Raw genomic sequence first — 20,818 nt, 5'->3', positions numbered from 1 at the left:
CCTGAAAAAGAACCTTACAAACTTCTGCATTGCAGATCAGCTCTTTTGGAAAATCACTGCAGCTGACCAGCTCATGTGGAGGCAAGCACTGAAATTGGTTCAGAGAACCATCCAAGCCAAACTTGTGACATCTAAAGTGCCCAGAGAAAGTGCAGCTGCAGAAGTTCCCCCATGCGCTAAAACGACAATGTGAACCACCAGTTCTGTGTCCATGTCCATGTTGATCCCACATCGGACGATTCAGTCATAATAGGACCCATAGAGGACAATGGAAACACTTGCAGCTTGGTCATACTCAAACAACAAGAAATCTACCAAGATGTTAAAAGCCCAACTTCCAGGAGGGGTACTGGCTGTTTATTTTTTGTCGCTCTATAGTTTAAAGTCACTGAGGACAATTAAAAGACCTACACCAATGCCCCAGCAGTGAAGAAGCAACTCTGCAAGTAACCCTTTCTTAATGCCTTCTGGGCTCACAATGTGACCAAATAGTGTATTAAAGAACCAACCTCAGAGGGCACTGCCAACTCTCAGATTGAAAGCTTAAAATCTAAGAATTCGTAATTTGAGCTGAGTAGCGTTTACTCTTCAGACTTTGAATGAAAGACTGTTTATTGACACTGCTAATCAAACACAGTTCAATCTATGAGGCACCTCACTGTGATGGCCTTTTCTAATGCAATGACCTTTCCTCACTGATATGATGTCTTATCACTGGTTGCACTCTGGGAAATTTCACAAGGAGCAGCAGCATGTCGGGTAGGTGGGGTTATTGCAACAATATTGCACGCTGATCTTGATACGCATTTGGGATTCTCTGTGAATTAGGAGGATGATTCATTCCCCACGTTCCTCAGATATTCCACTTTCTGAACGTAGCGAGCGTCTTCGTCTTCCAATTTCTAAAACCTGAAGAAGAAATCAATAGTTCCATCAGACAGTTGTCATGTTTTCACCTATTCAGCTTAGTACCATGGTGCCCTCCAGCTCCATACTGCAGTATTGGCAGATAAGAGGAAACATGTCGCCTATCAATATAGTTATACAGTGATGGTGCCTCGCTTTCTGAGAGCCACAAAGGGGAGGTGGGTGCAAATAAGTAATGCGTCAAATGATTCTAAAGCTTTTGCATCACTGTTCCAAACCAAAGTTTTCAGCATAAAAAGGACAACATGCAGCCCATTGTGTTTGTACTGGTTCTTTGCTGGAGCAAAGCTTTCCCTGCTCACCTTGCATATTCTTCTAATTTAAATATTGCTGAAATGACACGTTACCAAAGCTTTTTGACCTACACGCATCAGGGCAAACACAAACATGCCAAATTTCAAATAATCACAACAATTTATACTACAGTAAAAAGGGTTCTGATTAGTTGGCAAGTCAAATCTGATTGGCTGAGGCATTGCCGTATTTTTTATTCATTCATGGTATGTGGGCATCGCTGGCTAGGCCAGCATTTATTGCCCACCCCTAATTGCCCTTGAGAAGGTGGTGGAGCGTTCTTGAATTGCTGTAGTCTATGTGATGTAGGTACACCTACAGTGCTTTTAGGGAGGAAGTTCCAGTATTTTGACCCAGCCATAGAGAAAGCAATGGGGAACTATAGGCTCCCCAAGCTCCAGAGTAATTCACAATAAGCTCAAGGCTTGAACATACCCTTTTGTTTGCAGAGAATGGGTACCTGTATATGAAGTATGTCACTGCTAACAAGTATAAATGAGCTACATTACGAGTTCCACTGGTTATCTTACATTGGTTGTTAGTGTAGCTATTAGCACACTCAGGATTGTTTAGCAAGTGAAATTGTGGAATCACATCTAACAGTAGATGTTTTGTTTTGGGTCTTACAAGTGTGGGCTGGTTGAGTAAGGTCTATACTCTGCTTATCATGAGGAGACGGTGGCATTGTGGTAACCCCCACTGGACTAGTAATCCAGAGGCCCAGGCTCTGGATACATGGGTTCAAAACCCACAACAGCAGCTAGTGGAATTTAAATTCAATTAATAAATCTGGAATTGAAATCTAGATTCAGTAATGGTGACCAAGAAATTATCATTAATTGTTGTAAAAAACCCATCTGGTCCATTAAGGTTCTTTAGGGAAAGAAATCTGCCATCCTTACCTGGTCTGGCCAACATGTGACATCAGCTTGCAGCAATATGGTTGACTCTTAAATACTTTGAAATGGCTTAGCCACTCAGTTTCAAGAGCAATTAGGGATGGGAAACAAATGATGGCCTTGTGGGCAATCCCAGCAAAGAATAAAGCCAAAACAGAAGGAATATGCTTTATGACACAATCAGCCAATCATTGGCACGTACGACCTATGTACCTGGCATCGCAACAGTACTGAAATTCATAAACGACGTTGCTCAATTGTGTGGTGGGTAAAATGTCTATTGTTAGATGTGATTGGGTAGAACTTGCTGAACAATTCTGAGTGCGCTAATAGACACACTAACAACCAATTTAAGATAATCTGTAAGATGGCTCATTTATGCTTGCTAGAAGTGACATACATTCATACACAGGGACCCATTCCCTGGAAACAAAAGGAATATTTTCAAGCCTTGTACCTTTTCTGAATCATCCTGGAGCTTGGGGAACCTATAATTCCCTGTTGCTTTCTCCATGGCAATGCCTTAGCCAAATAGAGTTGACCAATCAGCAATTTTTTCTCCTATAATATAAAATGTTGTGATTGTTTGAAATGTGGCTATCTTGCATTTGCCCTGATGAGTGCAAAACAAAAAGCTTTGGAAACATGTCTCGCTTTTCAGCAATATTTAAATCTCTGTGAGTTGTATTAAGGACACTCAAGTTCCTCTCAATGTCAATATTTACTAATCTCTCACCATTTAAAAAATATTCTGCTTTTCTATTCGTCCCAGCAAAGTGGACAATTTCTCATTTCCACACATCTATATCCTCCTCACAGTTCATTATCTTAGCTAGATTTATGTTGTCAGACAACTTGGATACATTACACACAGTACCCTTATCTAAGTCATTGATATAGACTGTAAATAGCCCTAATCTTGTGTAACAACCTCTGTTGTAGCATCTCATCAAATGCCTTCGGAACATCTAAATATACTACATCCACTGGTTTACCCTTATCTAACCTAATAGTTATATCCTCAAACATCAGGAACTTTGGGAACTTCAAGAGACTTCATGTGTCTTAGGGGATCATTTGTATCGAAGAAAGTTTCTAGCTCATTGAGCTTAAATTTGGGATTTCTGAGCTTGAGGGTTAGTTGGAGTCGCTGATGAGCAGTAATGAAGAAAGAGTTTCCTTTAGCGTACATTCCAGAAGGTGGTCATCCCACAGTTGGTGAGAGTTCAGAGTGGCTATCCAGAAGAATAGGAGGTGGCAGGAAGTGCAGGAGGTGTGTGTCAGTCTCAGCACTGGAGAATGCTAGCAGTGATGACAGCTTGTAGGAGTGCATGGCACTAGCGGACATGGCACTGCACAGGAGAGAACAGTAAGGAATAGAAATGCAGTTATTAATTGGAGATTCCATATCTAGGTGGACAGAAAGGCATATAGAATGCTCTATAGTGTGCTGCCTCTCTAGTAAAGGCCAGGGTAACGGGCATTACAGAGAAGGTGCATTATGATAAACGTCAGTACTAATGAAATAGAGAAGGCCAATGTTCAGATCCTATAGTCAGATTTTCAGGACCCGAGGAGAAAGATAAAAAACCTTGAGGTTTTGAGGTACAAGGACCTTGTAGGTAGTAATCTCTGGATTACTCCCAGTGCTGTGCACTAGAAAGAGTAGAAATAGGAAGATAAGGAGGACATGTGCATAGCTTGAGGAATTGTGCAGGAGCGTGGGCTTCAGGTTCTTGGGGCATTGGGACCAGATCTGAGGCAGGAGGCACCTATTCAAAAGGAATGCATTGTACCTCAACAGGACTGGGAGCAATGTCCTCACAGAGAGCTTCACTAGTGAAGTTGGAAAGGGTTTAAATGAAATTGGCAGGCGGATGGGCATCATTATATGGAAACAGAAAAGAGGAACGAGGTGAGAGTGAGGTGAGTGGGTGGAGAAATGGCAAATGGAATTTAATCCTGAAAAGTATGAGGTAATGCATTTGGGGAGGGCAAACAAAGCAAGGGAATACTAAAATAAACGGGAAGTTATTGAGAGAGGTTGAGGAAGTGAGAGACCTTGAAGGTGGCAGGGCAGTTGGACAAGGTGATCAAGAAAACATATGGAATGCTTTCCTTTATTGGGCGAGGTATTGAAAACAAAAGCAGGGATGTAATGATAGAACTGTATAAAACGCTGGTTAGGCCACAGCTGGAATTTTGTGTATAGTTCTGGTCGCATTACAGGAAGGACATAATTGTTCTGGAGGGAGTGCAAAGGAGATTTATAAGAATGCTGCCAGGGCTTGAAAATTGCAGCTATGAGGAGAGACTGGATAAGCTAGGGTTGTTTTCCTTAGAACAGAGGAGGTTAAAGGGTGATGTAATTGAGGCGTACAAAATTATGAGAGGCCTAGATAGGGTAGACAGGAAAGTCTTGTCTACCCTAGTTGAGGGGTTAATTATCAGGGGGCATATATTTAAGGTGATTGGTAGAAGGATTGATTAGATGGGACATGAGGAAAAAACCTTTTCACCCAGAGGGTGGTGGGCATCTGGAATTTACTGCCTAAGTTGGTGTTTGAGGCTGAAACACTCAACTGATTTAAAATGTACCTGGATCTGCACCTTAAGCTCTGTAACCTGCAAGGCTACAGACCAGGTGCTGGAAAGTGGGATTAAAATGAGCGGCTGGTTTCTTTTTTCTCTTTATTGGCTGGCACAGACACGATGGGCTGAATGGCCTCTTTCTGCACCGTAACTTTTCTATGGCTCTATGTTAGTACTAGAGAAGCAAGTAGTACCATTTTAAATAAGATCAAACTAAGAATGACTATGATGAATACGAAGACAGGCTTAGAATGCATGTATGTAAATGCACAAAGTGCAGTGAATAAGGTTATTGAGCTACAAGCACAAATAGATGTGGGAATATGATGCAGGTATGTCAATAACAGAAATGTAGCTTTAAAATTGTGATGACTGAGTGTTTAATATTCAAGGATATTCAAGTGTTCAGAAAAGAAAGGGAAGGAAAAACTGGGGGCGGGTGGCGGTCCTGATCAGGGAAGACATTGTGGTGTTGGGCAGAGTGGATGTCCTTGAGGGGACAAGGACAGAATCCATTTGGTTAGAACTGAGAAGCAAGAAAGGTATGATCACACTACTGGGGTATTCTATAGCCCTCCAAATAGTGTTTCTCTTGCAGGTGCCAGACTGAGAAAATCACACGATATCTTCCAGTTCCAAACCCATACTGGGATTTGGTTACATGCATTCATCCAGGATCTGCAGTCTGCCAAAGGGCAATACAAGCAAATACTTTTCCCCACAGTGCTCAGCAGGGAGATGCCTCAAAAGTGTTGCAATTGCTGCAGCACCCCTTGTCCTTGTACAGGGTCATAATCTTTGCATCACTCATGATCTGGTGGCAGCCCCCTCCCTCCAGCAAAAACAAAAGTTTGTGCAAATACTGCAGGAGTGCTGGTTTCCCATGCTTGATGAGTTCAGGCGGTATATCACCATCACCTGCAAATTTGTTCATCCAAGCAAGTCAATAGCTTTGCTAAACTCCTTCGCTGTGGGTTCGATATTGAATTCTGCCATGACAAGCAAGATCTCTGTGGTGTCCAGAACTTCCTTGGTGACTGTGTTCTCCCTACAGTACAACTCAAGGTATCGTTAGGTCCATCTCTCCAACTGTTTATTGCAGTTGGTGATTACTTCCCTTTGTCTTTGTTTTCAATAGAGCCATTTTCTTTGTTGATGGACCTGTTGCTTTTTTGAACCCATCACATTTCTTATGATTGCATGCTCTTACACTCTCACATGCTCCTAGCGTTCCCTGTGTCAAAGGACATCTGGATATTCTGGCAAAGCTGTAACTAATAGTCATTGGCGCACCGCCTGGTAGTCTGTTGGACTTTACTTTGTGCATTCAGAATTTTCTTGCTCGGATCTCTCTTGTAATGTCACTACACTTGAACTGTAGTGATATCCTTGTGCTATCTGTATGTGACACAAATGAGGAACATGGATTCCACTTACTTGAGGATCTCTGGTGAGTTTTATTTACAGCTAAATCAGTACAAGCAGTAGAACAATCTCTAGACACATCCTGTTGTCTAGGGTACTAGAGTGCAGAGAGAGGCTGTGGCTCTGGTCACATGATGACATCCAGGTACCTGGCTCATCTGCAATGTTGAGCTTCTTGAAGGGACATCTCTCTTAAAGAGATATTACAACATCCCCCTTTTTCCAAACGTAAATCTCATATGTTACAAGTGAGAACACATAGACACTGAGTAGTAGCAAACTTAGTTATGTAGAGATAGAGATTTTAAGATTTACGAGTACAGAAATAATGATTGTAAAATTTACGAGTTTGGAAGTGTAGGAGTCCATATATCATTTCAATGGTTGGACAACTCTTCCAGATTTTATGGTGTAAACTTCTGGAGATGTGAGTTTTGCCCTAGGCTGTTCTTGATTTGCAGATGTTGGTGTGTTGGTTGTTGTCCTGCTGTTCCATCCCATTATCATCGTCTGGGTGTGTTTTATCGTGTTGGCTGTATGCAATTGGTGTGCTGTGCATTTCCCTTAGCTGGCTTCTGAACCTCCTCAACGCTGCTCTGTTGGATGTTGTGATTTCATAAGGGCTCACTGCACGCTTTGGATACCTCTGCGGGTAACCATATTCCCATTGTGGGGTATGAAACCCTGACATTTTGTCCTACGTGTAGCTGAGGAGTTCCGCATCTGAATGCCAATCATGCATCATCTTCATCCTCTCTTGTTTATCAAGAAGTATGCCCTGCATCTTGGAGATTTTGGATAGGTGATGATCTGCAAGATCATTCTCACTTGCCTTCCAAATGTGATTTCTGCTGGCAATGCTAACTCCAGAGGCGTAGCTCGGAGGTCTAACATGGCAACACAAAAATCTTGATTCATTGTCCTGCACTTCAGGATAGGCCATTAGTTCGGGGGTAGTGTGATGAGAATGTCACATGGTTCACGCCCCCTTTGACACACATGTCCCTGAAAGGTCTGCCCATATACTGTGGTCCATTTTCTGAAATGATTTCATCAGGTGTGCCGAACAGACTGAATATTGCATCCAGTGTGTCTGCCACAGATGCACAGGACATGTCCCTTGGTTGCCTGAAAATTGGAAATTTAGAAAAGAAATCAGTAACTAAGATAAAGTTGTCTCCATTTATGGTAAATAGATCGGTGGCAGAACCTTGTGAATGTTTAGAGGTTCTTTACGTTGCTGTGGCTGGTCGCTCTGGCATGTCTTGCACGTCCTCACTAATGTCATCATTAATCCTTGGCCAATAGATCATATCACATGCCAGTCATCTCGTCTGCTCTATGTCCATATGTCTTTGGTGTAGTTGTGACAATATGCCCTGTCGGAGAACTTCAGACACAAGTACTTGTTTTCCTTTGAAAATTTTGCCTCTCGATATACCAAGTTCATCTCTATCCAGCCAGAAACATCTGAGGTTGGCTGGCACCCCTTATCATGTCAGGCCATCCTTCTATGATGGCTTTTCATAGTGCCTTCAGTTGCAGATCATTAGCTATTTCTGATTGAAGTTGGTCGCACTTGCGGTGACCAAAATGCAGTAGGTGAATTTTGAGCACATCTTCCACCTCGATGTCTATGCTGTCTACTTATAGATCCAGGGGAATGTTTACATCCTTGTTCAGATTTGATAATGTGCTCAGCGTATTCAAGGTGACTATTTTGGTACCAGTTTTGTAGCAGGCGTACCCCTGTAGGTTTACGAAGAGTCATTTAGTCGAAGTGGTGCATTCCTCAGTGGTTTGTGCCAGATCATCTCCAATGGCTTGGGGTCAGTATCTACACTGAACTGCTTATTGAATAGGTAAGTGTGGAATCTTGTGATCCAAAATACCAGAGCAAGTGTTTCACACTCTGTGCTGGAGTAATTGGATTGTGCTTGAGATAGGTTTTTGGATCTGAATGCGATCAGTTTGCCATTTTGCATGATGCATGCTCCTGGTCTTTTCTGTGAGGTGTCGGCTTCCAGGACCGTCTGCTTCCTTGGGTTATAATACTGTAGAGTGCAGGTATCTGCTTGACAACGATTATTTGACAGACTTGAACATATGTTGGTGGTCCTCATGTCTCACATATAATACATCTTTCTTCAGTAGCTCTCTCAATGCCAATGCCTTGTCAGAAAAGTTCAGAATGTATGACGCCAACAAAGTGAAAAATCCAAGGCATTTCTGTAGATCTTCTTTGTCCTATGGGGTAAGCATGTGTCTGACGTTTTCAACTTTGCCTGGATCAGGACGGATTCCGCAACCTGAATAGATACCTGGCTCATCTGCATGCCGAGCCTATAAAAGGACGTCACTCTTAAAGAAATATTACAACATGAACCAATCAAAATTTTTCTGGTTTTGCTTCCTATATGTTGAGAGTGCAATATTGTAGATGGTATCTCGAAGTATGCTCCACTTCGCCTCTGCACTGTTTGGGGAATGCCGGAAAACATCTATTCAATTGAGAAGTGGAACTGTTTAGGTAGTATGACCGAGCTTGATATGAGGATTGCATTTCTGCTTTGAAATAAAAAATCTGCAAGGGTTGCATCCTAACTCTGGTGCACATCAGGGAGAGATCTGTATCACAGCTAACACTGTGGTAGCTGTGTGTATTCAGAATGCTGTTTAGAGAGTCACGCCTGGTGATGATCAGGTCCAGCTGGTCCCAATACCTGATCTTGGATTTTTCCAGGACACCTTGTGGCATGGTTTTTTCTGAAAGAGGGTTAGTTACACAAAGTTCCTGATAGTGGCAGAGCTCAAGTAGTCTCTGTCCATTTTCATTTATCCCTCCCAGGCCATGATGTCCAAGGAGAGAGGAGCATGCCTCATGGTCCACACCCACTCCTAAGTTGAAAACCCCCAGTAGGTAAAGATGTTAAGATTTAGGGATTCTGCTGATAGCAGTGTCAAGCTTCCCATAGAACTGGCCTTCTGCCTCTATAGTAGAGCACAGTGTTAGAGCACAGATCTTTATGAGGTTAACTGGCCCTATTTAAGCTGAGAGGTGGCTGGAGCAAACATGTTCTGCACCATTCATGGAGGTTCTATCATAAAGCGTAGCAAGATCTTTGCAGTACAGTCTACACTCTGCTTATGTGTTTCCTCTGAACCCCTCCCCTGCCAGATGAATGTGTAAAGTTTTCCTTTCAGCGATCGCCTTTCAGGGAGCCTTTTATATTGTATATCAATGTTTAGTCTATCAAATTCCATAGAATCACAGCTGCTTTGTGCACGTTATCAACCAACTGCAAGTCATCTGGCAATTCCATGAACCAGCTTGCCAATCAAAGAATTGGCATCTCCTTTCTTCTCTTTTGTTTTGTTTGCTTGCATGGTGCGATGGATTCCATCCACTTGTCGAGCAGAGATTCTAACCTCCAAGTGCCCACTGAAGCGATTGGACTGTGCTGAGTCAACAGCTTACAACTCAAGCTGGGCAGCCCCCTGTCAATAAGGAGCTGATCTGTCAAGCTCATTCTACAATCATGTTTTAATCATGGCTATCTATATATTTGGGATTCTCTATGTGCCTGGGAGACTCCCTGTGTCTGCAGCTCTCCATGTCTCCAGGATTTCCCATGTGTCTGAAACTCCATTTGAGTCTGGTTACGTGTCTATGGCTAATCTGTAATCTAACTCAATGAACCACCTTTTTCCCATATCTCTTAGTACCTTTGACCAACAAAAATCTATCAATCTCCATGTATCTTGAGCTATGCATTTCCTAGGGATCTCTATATGTTTTGAATTCTGCATTTATCTGGGATTCGCCGATTGTCCGGAATTCTGGAAATCCCGTGTATCTGGGATTTATCTTTGCCCTTTGTCTGGGTCTTGCCCCGAGTCTAAGACTAGCCCTGTGTCTGGAAAGCCCCCTATGTCTTGAACTATGCAAGTATTTAGAATTCACCATGTATTTGGAATTCTTCATGTGTCAGCAACTTTCACTCGGAGACATGGAATCTTTCTCTAACAGCAAAAAATAGTGAGTGATGAACTCAATTGTTCAAATTAACGCTCCTCGAGTTTTGGGACTTACTGTGTCAGAGTCAGAATAGTTGCAGGGCTTCATGTTTCAGTGGTCATCATGTGCATGTTCAGGGTCCTGTAACAAGAGAACAGAAGCACTTAGTACAAATCTTACGAACCACAACATCAAAATTGCAAGTCTACTTGAGTACTAAGAGGGATGTTAGGGCAAGAATGGTCAACTTTAGAATACCGTAGACCTTCCTTTCTCTTTCAGTTTTCCCTATGTAACATGGGGTGGTCACGATGCTGATCATCTTCATATCAAACATCATTTTTTGGATTTGGAGGAGTAAACAATTTCCTTACACACCTTAATGTACTCGATCCCACTCTCAAATTTACCTTTGAAATGGAACAGTCTAACAAGCTCACTAATGGGTTCTCTACTACTGTCTATCACAAGCTTATTTTCATTGGTCAATAAAGCATAGAGATGCTGAGTTTGCCTAGTGGTTGTACCAGCCCTGCCCAATCAGATCATCACGTAAACTCATGAGTTTTTTTAATTCATTTACGAGATGTGGGTGTCACTGGCTAGGCCAGCATTTATTGCCCATCCCTAATTGCCCTTGAGAAAGTGGTGGTGAGCTGCCTTCCTGAACCGCTGCAGTCCCTGTGGTGTAGGTACACCCACAGTGCTGTTAGTGAGAGCTTTCTAGGATTTTGACCCAGTGACATTGAAGAGCAAGTGATATATTTCCAAAACAAAAACAAAAATTCCTGGAAAAACTCAGCAAGTCTGGCAGCATCTGCGGAGAGGAACACAGTTAACGTTTCGAGTCTGCACGACTCTTCAACAGAACTAAGTAAAAAGCTCTTTTTACTTAGTTCTGTTGAAGAGTCGTGCGGACTCGAAACGTTAACTGTGTTCCTCTCCGCAGATGCTGCCAGACCTGCTGAGTTTTTCCAGGTATTTTTGTTTTGGATTTTCAGCATCCGCAGTTTTTTGCTTATTTTGCTGATATATTTCCAAGTCAGGATGGTGAACGGCTTGGAGAGGAACTTCCAGGTGGTGGTGTTTCCATATGTCTGCTACCTTTGTCCTTCTAGATGGCAGTGGCTGTGGGTTTGGAAGATACTGTCTAAGGAGCCTTGGTGAATTCCTGCAGTGCATCCTGTAGATGGTATACACCGCTGCTACTGTGCAGAAATCATGGAGGGAGTGAACGTTTGCGGAAGGGGTGCCAATCAGGTGGGCTGCTTTGTCAAGGATGGTGTCACACTTCTTCAGTGTTGTTGGAACTGCACTCATCCAGACAAGCGGAGAGTACTCCATCACACTCCTGACTTGTGCCTTGTAGATGGTGGAAAGGCTTTGGGGAGTGAGGAAGTGAGTTACTTGCTGCAGGATTCCTAGCCTCTGACCTGCTCTTGGAGCCACAGTATTTATATAGCTAATCTATTTCAGTTTCTAGTCAACGGTAACCCTCCTGGATGTTGATAGTGGGGGATTCAACAATGGTAATGCCAATTGAATGTCAAGGGGTGATGATTAGATTCTCTCTTTTTGGAGACAGTCAGTGCCTGGCACTTGCGTGGCGCGAATGTTACTTGCAACTTGTCAGCCCAAGCCTGGATATTTTCCAGGTCTTGCTGCATTTGGACATGGGTTGCTTCAGTATCTAAGGAGTGGTGCTGAACATTGTGCAATAATCAGCAAACATCCCCACCTTTGACCTTATGATGGAAGGGAGGTCATTGATGAAGCAGCTGAGGATGATGGGGCAATAATTGGTTGGGTTGGATTTGTCCTGCTTTATGTATAGGGCATACCTGGGCAAGTTTCCATTTTGCCGGGTAGATGCGTGGCAAGTTCTGGAGCACAGGTTTTCAGTACTATTGCTGGAATATTGTTACAGCCCATAGCCTTTGCAGTATCGAGTGCCTTCAGCCATTTCTTGATATCACGTGGAGTGAATTGGCTGAAGACTGATATCTGTGATGCTGGGGACCTCCAGGCCTCCAGAGGAGGCCGAGATGTCTCATCCACTCAGCACATCTGGCTGAAATTTGTTGCAAATGCTTCAGCCTTATCTTTTGCACTGATGTGCTGGGCTCTTCCATCATTGAGGATGGCGATATTTCTGGAGTGTCCTCCTCCGGTGAGTTGTTTAATTGTCCACCACCATTCACGATTGGATGTGGCAGGACTGCAGATCTTAGATCTGATCTGTTGGTTGTGGGATCGATTAGCTATGTCTATCACTTGTTGCTTAGGCTGTTTAGCACGCAAGTCATCCTGTGTTGTAACTTCACCAGATTGACACCTCATTTTTAGTAATGCCTGGTGTTGCTCCTGGCATGCCCTCCTACAGTCTTCTGATAACGATAGAGTGGGGGATATGCCGGGCCATGAGGTTACAGGTTGTGGTTGAGTACACTTCTGCTGCTGCTGATGGCCCATGGTTGCCCAGTCTTGAGTTGCTAGATGGAGGGTATCATCAAAATGAAGACGGGGCTTCGTCTCCACAAGGACTGTGCAGTGGTCACTCCTACCGATACTGTCATGGACAAATGCATCTGCGGGTGATGCCAAGTACGTTTTTCTTCTTTTTGGTTTCCTCACCACCTGCCGCAGACCCTTTAGGAGTCTAAGATTTGGATCCTTTAGGAGATCCTTTAGGACTCAGCCAGCTCAGTCTGTGATAGTGCTACCGAGCCACTGTTGGTGATGGACATTGAAGTCACCCACCCCAGAGTACATTCTGTGCCCTTGCTACCCTCAATGCTTCACTCCAAGTGGTTTTCAACATGGAGGAGTACTAATTAATCAGGTGAGGGGGATGGTACATGGTAATCAGCAGGAGGTTTCCTTATCCATGATTGACCTGATGCCATGAGACTTCTGTGAGACAGCTCTCCCAATTTTGGCACAAGCCAGAATATGAGATGTTCATAAGGGGGACTTTGCAGGGTCAACAGGGCTGAATTTGCTATTGTTGTTTCTGGTACCTAGGTTGATGCCAGGTGGCCCACCTGATTTCTTTCCTTTTTATTGACTTTGTAGCAGTTTGATACAATTGACTGGCTTGCTGGGCATTTAAGAATCAACCACATTACTGCAGATCTGGAATCACTTGTAGGCCAGGCCAGGTGAGAATGGCAGATTTCCTTCCATAAAGGGCATTAACAAATAGTTTCACGGTCATCATTAAACTGCTGTGGTAGAATTCTAACCTGAGTCCCCAGAGCATTACCATGGGTCTCTGGATTACCAGTCCAATGACAATGCCACTACACCATCATCTCCCCACAGCCTCCACCTACGACCTGAAAAGTGCCCAGTCTACCTGAAATTACCTTGGATAATAAGTATCTCAAAAAGTTGAGCAACAGATGAAGTTAGTCATTTTATTACTATGCAGTAGCAACATGTATGATATTATAGGATGTTGCCATCAAACCAAAAAGACACTCTGCCTACCACACAAATGAGCATTGCAGTATATGAATTTCAGTGCTGGTGCAATGTGTCATGCCCAGTAAATCCTTGAAAAAGTGGACAATGTTCTGTAAAGATGGCCGAAGGTCCAGTGACCTTTTGTAATTTCTGTACAGACACAGAATTAACTCAGATCTCTGGAAAGTTCTTAAAATATAAATGAGTGTGGGTGGAGTGCCCTCCCTTGAACAGGCAGGCTGGCTACAAAACCACTTGTCAATTTACAGAACTCACAGCTCCTATTGTCTGGTATTTACCAAAACTCAAATTCAATGGTTGCACCCCCACACACCACCACACCGCCCCCACCTCCCACCCCAACCCCCAGACTCTTAACAAAGAGAGGTGCAGAGAAACCAGTTTATCACAAGCAGGTATGACAGTCACCATTCATCCCCCATTCTGTAGCAATGGCTTCTAACTACAAATCATTTTTGTGAACAATAGAAGTATTGATCATGTTGTGAGGGTATTGAGCCATGGTAAGCTAGCACCTGTGGGAGTGACCATTGGTTGACTGGAGATTGTAATATTTAAAGGTACAGAATATAGCAAGTTTTGATACATCAGACCCTGCCTCAGAACAGAGGCTAGCTTCTGTTGTAAGTTTTAACAGGACGTAGATCGCTTCAAACAGCAATGGAGAACAGTTATCAGCTCAGTAAAGCTGAAATGGCCTTCTTCTCTGTAAAGCTGGAGTTGGGGCAAAGAAAGGCCTGTGAGCAGTGGTGTTCTGCTCTAAGCAGCTAGAAAGCTGGGATCATGCTGGTGGGGTGATGCTGGGGTTCAGCCTTGTAAGCCAGTGGGACATAGTCTCAGGGGCAGAGTTTGAGCAAATTGGAGGTGAGCAATCATTGGGGAAATTTGAGCTGGAGTCCTGTTGCCTAACAACTCATTGCAGGCAGCAAAGGCAAGAGGTCTTCTAGGCTGAGTTGGAATTGCTGTTGCAGTTAAATCAGAGGCTAAATCCTTGAAAGATAGGAGCAGAAATCCCTTGTGAGGAAGAGAGAGAGAGTTGGAAGGACCTTGTGACTCAGTGATCACTGGATGTTTGGGCGGATTAATGAAAAAAATTGTGGGGTCCGTCTTGGGTGTCACTGCCATTTGTTGTGCATTTGGTAGTTTGTGCTCAGCCACAGTTTGCCTGTTAATTCACATTTACCTCATGTTAATTCTGGATGTTAGAGTATAAGATAGGTGGTACTGACTATATACTTTGTTGACTCTTGTACAGTAAAATATCTTCTGTTTGTTTAAAACTGTGGGATCTTGTGGCTTTATTCTCTTAGTAAGTAACTTGGTTTTCAATTTCCGTCCACTATAAACAAAAGATTACTTTTAACCGTAACAAAGTGGTCACATGATCAAAACTGATTTCAGATAACAAATCTTATTACTTCAAGAACAAGAGAGAGACAAGTCAGTGGAGACCAACAAGACTATAGGGACCATCATCTAACAAGAAGAAAGGAACTCTGGCTAATACAACCAATCAACCAGACAGTGAGAGAGGGGTTATTTTGTCTTCACCTGCAAAGATTCGGCTCTATAGAAACTCGGCCACAACTTTGTCTGGAAACCCAGAGATATCCAACTTCCATTCATTTCCAAAGAACCATGAGAGAGAATCCATCCAGGCCTGCAATGCTGATTAAAAAGGACTGATTTAAACATGTAGTTTTTTTGCTTCTTGTTATTCCATTCATAACTTAAGTACATGATTCATTTCTAGAATTCATCTTTTCCTGTGTTTGCATGTCTGCGCTTGAAGAGGTGAGTGTTGTCATTGCGTTTCTATTTCAGGGTCTTGTGTGGATAAACATTTAGCTTTTCTTCTGATTTAACTTACCAGAAAGCATTATGGTCACAACATTTAAAAGATTTAAACCACCCCCTCTAAAATATACATATTTGTGGGCAACCAAGGGGTGAGAGAAAAAGGGAAAGTAATCACACCATCTCTCTCCTGTCTGTAACAGATGCCAGGTAGGTAGGTCATTCGGACCCCCAAGAAAAAGAATACTTTTTTATAAATACCAATTCATTGCATTTTAAGTTTAAAATCAGAGATCAGGAGGTCAGAGGTTGGGAACTACAGGCCCCAGCGGGCATTGGGGTTTCTGCGCATGCATCGGCTGTAGAATGATCACAAATGTCCAGGTCACGATTTTTTCCGTTCTGGGCTCCTGTGCATGTGCCAGCCGAAGAATAGCAGCACATGCACAGTTGGTAGATGTTCTAATTTTTAGACTGGAAACCAGCCCTGTGCACATGCGCAGTTCATTTTTTTATTTCTTCAGATTGGGAAACCAACCCTATGTGCCTCCACATAAGGAAAAGAAGAAAAGTGAAACCGTGCAAAACTGGAGGGCAGGTAATATGAAGAGGAGTGCCATTTGCAAAGAAGGCATCCCACGGAGCAGGACACAGGGAGGAACAGGGAGAAGGTCCCAGAAGAAGGTCCCAGGCAGGGACAAATACAGGGATAAGAAACAGATCCCAGAAGACAGTCCTAGGTAAAGGACAAGGACAGAGATCAGAAATAGATCCTGTTGAACAAAGTTGAGAGAAAGGAATAGAACAATTGGCTCTGAGTTAAACAGGAAGCTGTGGGGAGCAGATTTGAAGCGAAGTGGGCTTGAGAGAAGCTAGAAGATCTGAGAAGGTAGCAGGCAGACTCTTTACTATGGATCTTTGGAGCAGTGGTTCTTCTTGGTATGACTGAAAATCTGAAAGGGTGCTTGGAAGGTGAAGCTTGAGTGTATACGGAGATCCATGGGAAAGGGCATTGGAAGGTGAGATTGAAACCCCGGAGATGCATCCTTGTTGAAGGTGTCTGAGTGGAAGCGACGTTTGGGAGAAAATTCCAAGAAGTTCTTCAAGCAAGTTGATTGGAAGTCCTCATGAGAAAGGCAGTTTCAGTGAGACCAGTGGAACCTGCTTTGGTGGTGTGTCCGACCACAGTTCACCTGCTGGTTCACATGTACTGTTTACGTGCCCTGAATGCTAGAGTATAAGATAGATTTTGTAAATTGCGTTATCTTTACAACTTTATGTATATCGGTAAAGGTATCGTTTGGGTAAAGGAATAGTATGACTTGACTCATTTACTGATGTTTGTATTGAGGTCTTTCCTTTTTCCTTGTTTAATAAACGTTTTATTCTTTGTGTTAAAAGTACACTAGCAGATTCCTGTGAATGTGTTCACTAACTGCCCACTGTGGTTTCTAAAAAAAAAGTTAGGATCTATCAAGACAGGTTTCACTGTGGGATCTGACTTGTCCAGTATTAACATCAGCTGGGATCGTAGCAGTTCCAATGACTGGTGGATGATATCAAACAGCATTTCCCTTTGGCCGTTTGTGGTAGGCAGAGTAGTAAAGGGCATGGCCTCCCTGTAGTAAAGGGCATGGCCTTCTTCCTTTCAGCATACAACTTGGTTGAGGCCTGTCATGACAATCTAGCATATCAGTCCTCCATGATACAGGGCTGCTGTCAAAATAACAGGATTTTAACTTCTACCTCATCAACGCCGTGCACAGCTTTTTTTCCTGGCCCTCCTCCGTGCTCGGCCTATTGTAATTAAACAGAGAATAGAATCAGTTAGTTTTAGAATTACCCTTACAGTTATAGGACTGTCCGTGTAAAAGTAATTTTTGTTTTTCTTCATTCTTTGGATGTGGACATTACTGGCAAGGCTGGTATTTATTCCCCACCTTTAATTTTCCTGAAAAAAATGATACCTTCTTCTAACCAGAGTGATTGACCAGGCCATTTCAAAGGAATTAAGAGTTATTCACATTGGTGTTAGACTGGAATCATATATAGGCCCATACTTTGTAAGGACAGCAAGTTTCCTTTCCTGAAGGATATTTCACAACATATTTTCCTACTTATCTTTGTGTCATCTGCAAATTTAGCTACTATGCTTTTGTTTCCCTCATCTAAGTCATTGATATAAATTGTAAAATGTTGAGGCCCCAGTACAGACACCTGAGGGACTCCACTCATCACATCCTGCCAAACATTCAAAGACCCATTTATGCATACTCTGTTTTCTGCCAGTCAGCCAATCCTCTATCCAGGCTGTCTGGCAGCATCTGTGGAGAGAAAGGCAGAGTTAACGTTTTGAGTCTATATGACTCTCCAGAGCTGAAGGGAAGTAGAAATGTAGTGAAGGGAGGTGGAACAGGTGAAGCTGGATAGAAGGCCAGCGATAGGTGGAGGCAAAGGAGAGATTGCGAAAGATTTCATCAACAAAAAAGGTCAAAGGGTTGGAAGTAGTGGAAATGCTGGTTAAAGGGGGTGCTAATGGTGACACTAAGAGTGGAAAGCAGAACGTGTTAATGGCAGGACCAGGGTAAGCACTCTGTAAAGTGACAGGTGGCCCTAGTGGGGGTGAAGCATTGCTATAAATGACTAACCTCATATCTTCTGGATCACCTAAGGCTGGAAAGTTCAGTGTACAGTTCTCTGAATTTAATTCCTTTAATATTTTATTTGCTCTCAGGACTTCCTCAACTGTAGCGTGTTCCAACATAGTACTCAGTTCCAATACGTCATAACTGGCGTCAGGTCTAGTCTGAGTGCACAACCAGTTCAACTGTCTGATCAAACTTCTTAATTGGTCTGTTTCTTCCTTGGATGCAAGGTCCTCTGTCTGTGAGAACCCAGCCCGATTTATTGGGATGCGATTGACATTTTCTAAGTAAGATTGCTGATTCAAGGTCACTGCCAACATATTCTGCTTAATGCCTAATCCTTTATATTTAAAGGCCCCCAAAAGCCTGACTTCCACCCTTAAGTTCTTATTTTATCTATCACCCATTGCTCAAATTTTGCAGAAGCTCCCCACAGAAAATCATCAACCTGTTTTATAAAGATGCCTACTAGTTTCTCCTTGTGATACCAGTAGAACATTGCTGGGTCTGCCTTTAACTGAATACAACCTATTTTCAGCAGAACGGACCTGAGAAATACCATACCCTTGATGCATCATTCAACCCATAAACTCACTTATTTAACTTCCAGTTTCCCTTCTATACCACTATGGCACCACCTTCCCTAGTGGTGCAATATGGGGAGTGTTCCCCATTGCATCTGAGGGAAGTGTGTTATGACGTTGGACGAAAGCATGGCACAGGTGATATTCATTCATCACTACATGCTCACATTTCTATTTCCATTGACTTCAATAAAATCAGGAGGAAACTAATACGAGCAACTGAATCGATATTGCCCATGCCATGCAAAGTCTGTATTAATCAACCCAAAGTGAAAGAAAACTCAATTGGCAGTCTATTTGTATCAGATGATAAACAGCAGAAGCCATTAGAATCAATGCCTGAAGGAAGGCACTGACATATAAGTGGGTGTGGCTACTGTCACAAGGTCAATAGAATTGCAACATGATAGTTCATGTCATAATAATTATCAGTGACCTACTTCATTGTTGCTGCAGATGATGATTCCACCGAATAGTCAGAAAGAGGTGGATGACCAAATTTACAGGCAAATTGCAGAAAGGTACAAGAATTACAGAGTAGTGATAATGGGGGACCATATGTCCTAATATAGATTGGGAAAATAATAGTTTAAAGGGCAAAGGGGAAGAATTCCTGAAATGTGTACAAGAAAACTTCCTTGATCAGTATGCTTGCAGTTCTGCCGAAGGGTCATGAGGACTTGAAACGTTAACTGATTTCTTCTCCACCGATGCTGCCAGACCTGCTGAGTTTTTCCAGGTAATTCTGTTTTTGTTTTGGATTTCCAGCATCCGCAGTAGCTTTTAGCTTTTTGTTTTTATCTCAGTAGAGGTGAACAGTTGCTTTTCAAACTGACAGGAAGTGTGCAGTGGTGTTCCCCAGGGGTTGACGTTACAACTGCTGATTTTTAACATATATTGGTGATCTGGCCTTGGGGATACATGGCATAATTTTGCAGATGACACTAAATTCAGAAATGTGATCAACAGTGAAGAGTGTATTAACAGACCAGAAGAATGCAGACAGACTGAAATAGGCAGACTCATGGAAGATGAAAATTAAGTGTGAGTGAATAAGAAGAATGAGGAGAAGCAATATGAACTAAATGGTACAATTTTTAAGGGGATTCAGAAACAGAGAGACCTGGGGGTGCACATACGCTTGTCTTTGAAAGTGGCAGGAGAAGCTGAGAATGATATTAAAAAAGCATATGGGATCATTGGCTTTATAAATATGTCCTTCTTCTACGATTTATGGTTGCATGATTCTATGATGGGTTACATGATTATCAGCCTCCACTCACTTTACACCAACAGTAACCCAATGACACTCAGTCACCTGTAAACTGCTACATCTTCAGACTGAACTGTAACTTACATGGGCCACATGCTTTCAGGTCTTTCCGTGGTGAGGATGCACGGCGATGTCGCCTGCCCCTCTTGGCCCGACGAAGGTTGCAAGCTGCCGGAGCTCTTCTTTCTGGTGGGGCAGTGAATAAAGAATGAATGGTAACTCCACTCACACTTCATGCATCAAAACAGTGAATAGCAGGACTTGGGCCACATAACAAAGTGAAGAGCAGAACTCTAACAGAATCACATCCAACAGTAGCTTGCAAAACCCAAAACAAATTGTCTACTGTTAGATGTGATTTCATAATTAGGCAACACTTGCTGAACAATCCTGAGAGCACTGATAACTACACTAACAACTTAAGATAATAAGTCGAGCTCGTAACTTGGCTCATTTATGCTTTTTAGAAGCGGCATACATTCATATTCAAGGACCTGTTCTCTGCAAACAAAAGGAAACTCTTTCGAGTTATCAACAGTCACAGATTGCAACTCTTTCAAGTACAATCGCAGTTCTTGGTTTCCGGGAGTGGGACATGAACCCACAACCCTCTGATTCAAAGGCGAGGGTGCTATGGACCATGTACAAGCCTAGTGTTTCTTTTAATTACCCGGAAGCTTTGGGAGCCTATAGTTCCCATGGTTTTCTCCATGGCAATGCCTCAGCCAATCAGAGTCAGCTTGCCAACCAATCAGCATCCCTGTAGTATAAATTGTTGAGATCATTTGAAATTTAGTATTCTAGCATTTGTCCTCATGAGTGCAAGACAAAAAGCTTCAGCTACGTGTCTCACTTTTCAGCAATATTCAAGTTAT

The 20,818-nt window shown here is 42.8% G+C and overlaps 1 long non-coding RNA gene across 1 annotated transcript; it reads right to left on the bottom strand.

Annotated features, from left to right (window-relative positions):
• Window positions 1–523: 523 nt before the first annotated feature.
• On the bottom strand, window positions 524–20,129 carry LOC144672586 (uncharacterized). Its single transcript, XR_013574118.1, has 4 exons — window positions 20,028–20,129; window positions 17,188–17,238; window positions 10,231–10,296; window positions 524–909 (listed from the first exon to the last, which is right to left on the bottom strand). It is a non-coding gene; the product is annotated as an uncharacterized LOC144672586 (long non-coding RNA).
• Window positions 20,130–20,818: the final 689 nt, after the last annotated feature.

This window comes from Cetorhinus maximus, chromosome 3, assembly GCF_964194155.1.
Source record: "Cetorhinus maximus chromosome 3, sCetMax3.hap1.1, whole genome shotgun sequence".
Lineage (NCBI taxonomy): Eukaryota > Metazoa > Chordata > Chondrichthyes > Lamniformes > Cetorhinidae > Cetorhinus > Cetorhinus maximus.
Note: the sequence above shows the minus strand (reverse complement) of the source record. Positions and strands in the feature narration are given on the sequence as shown.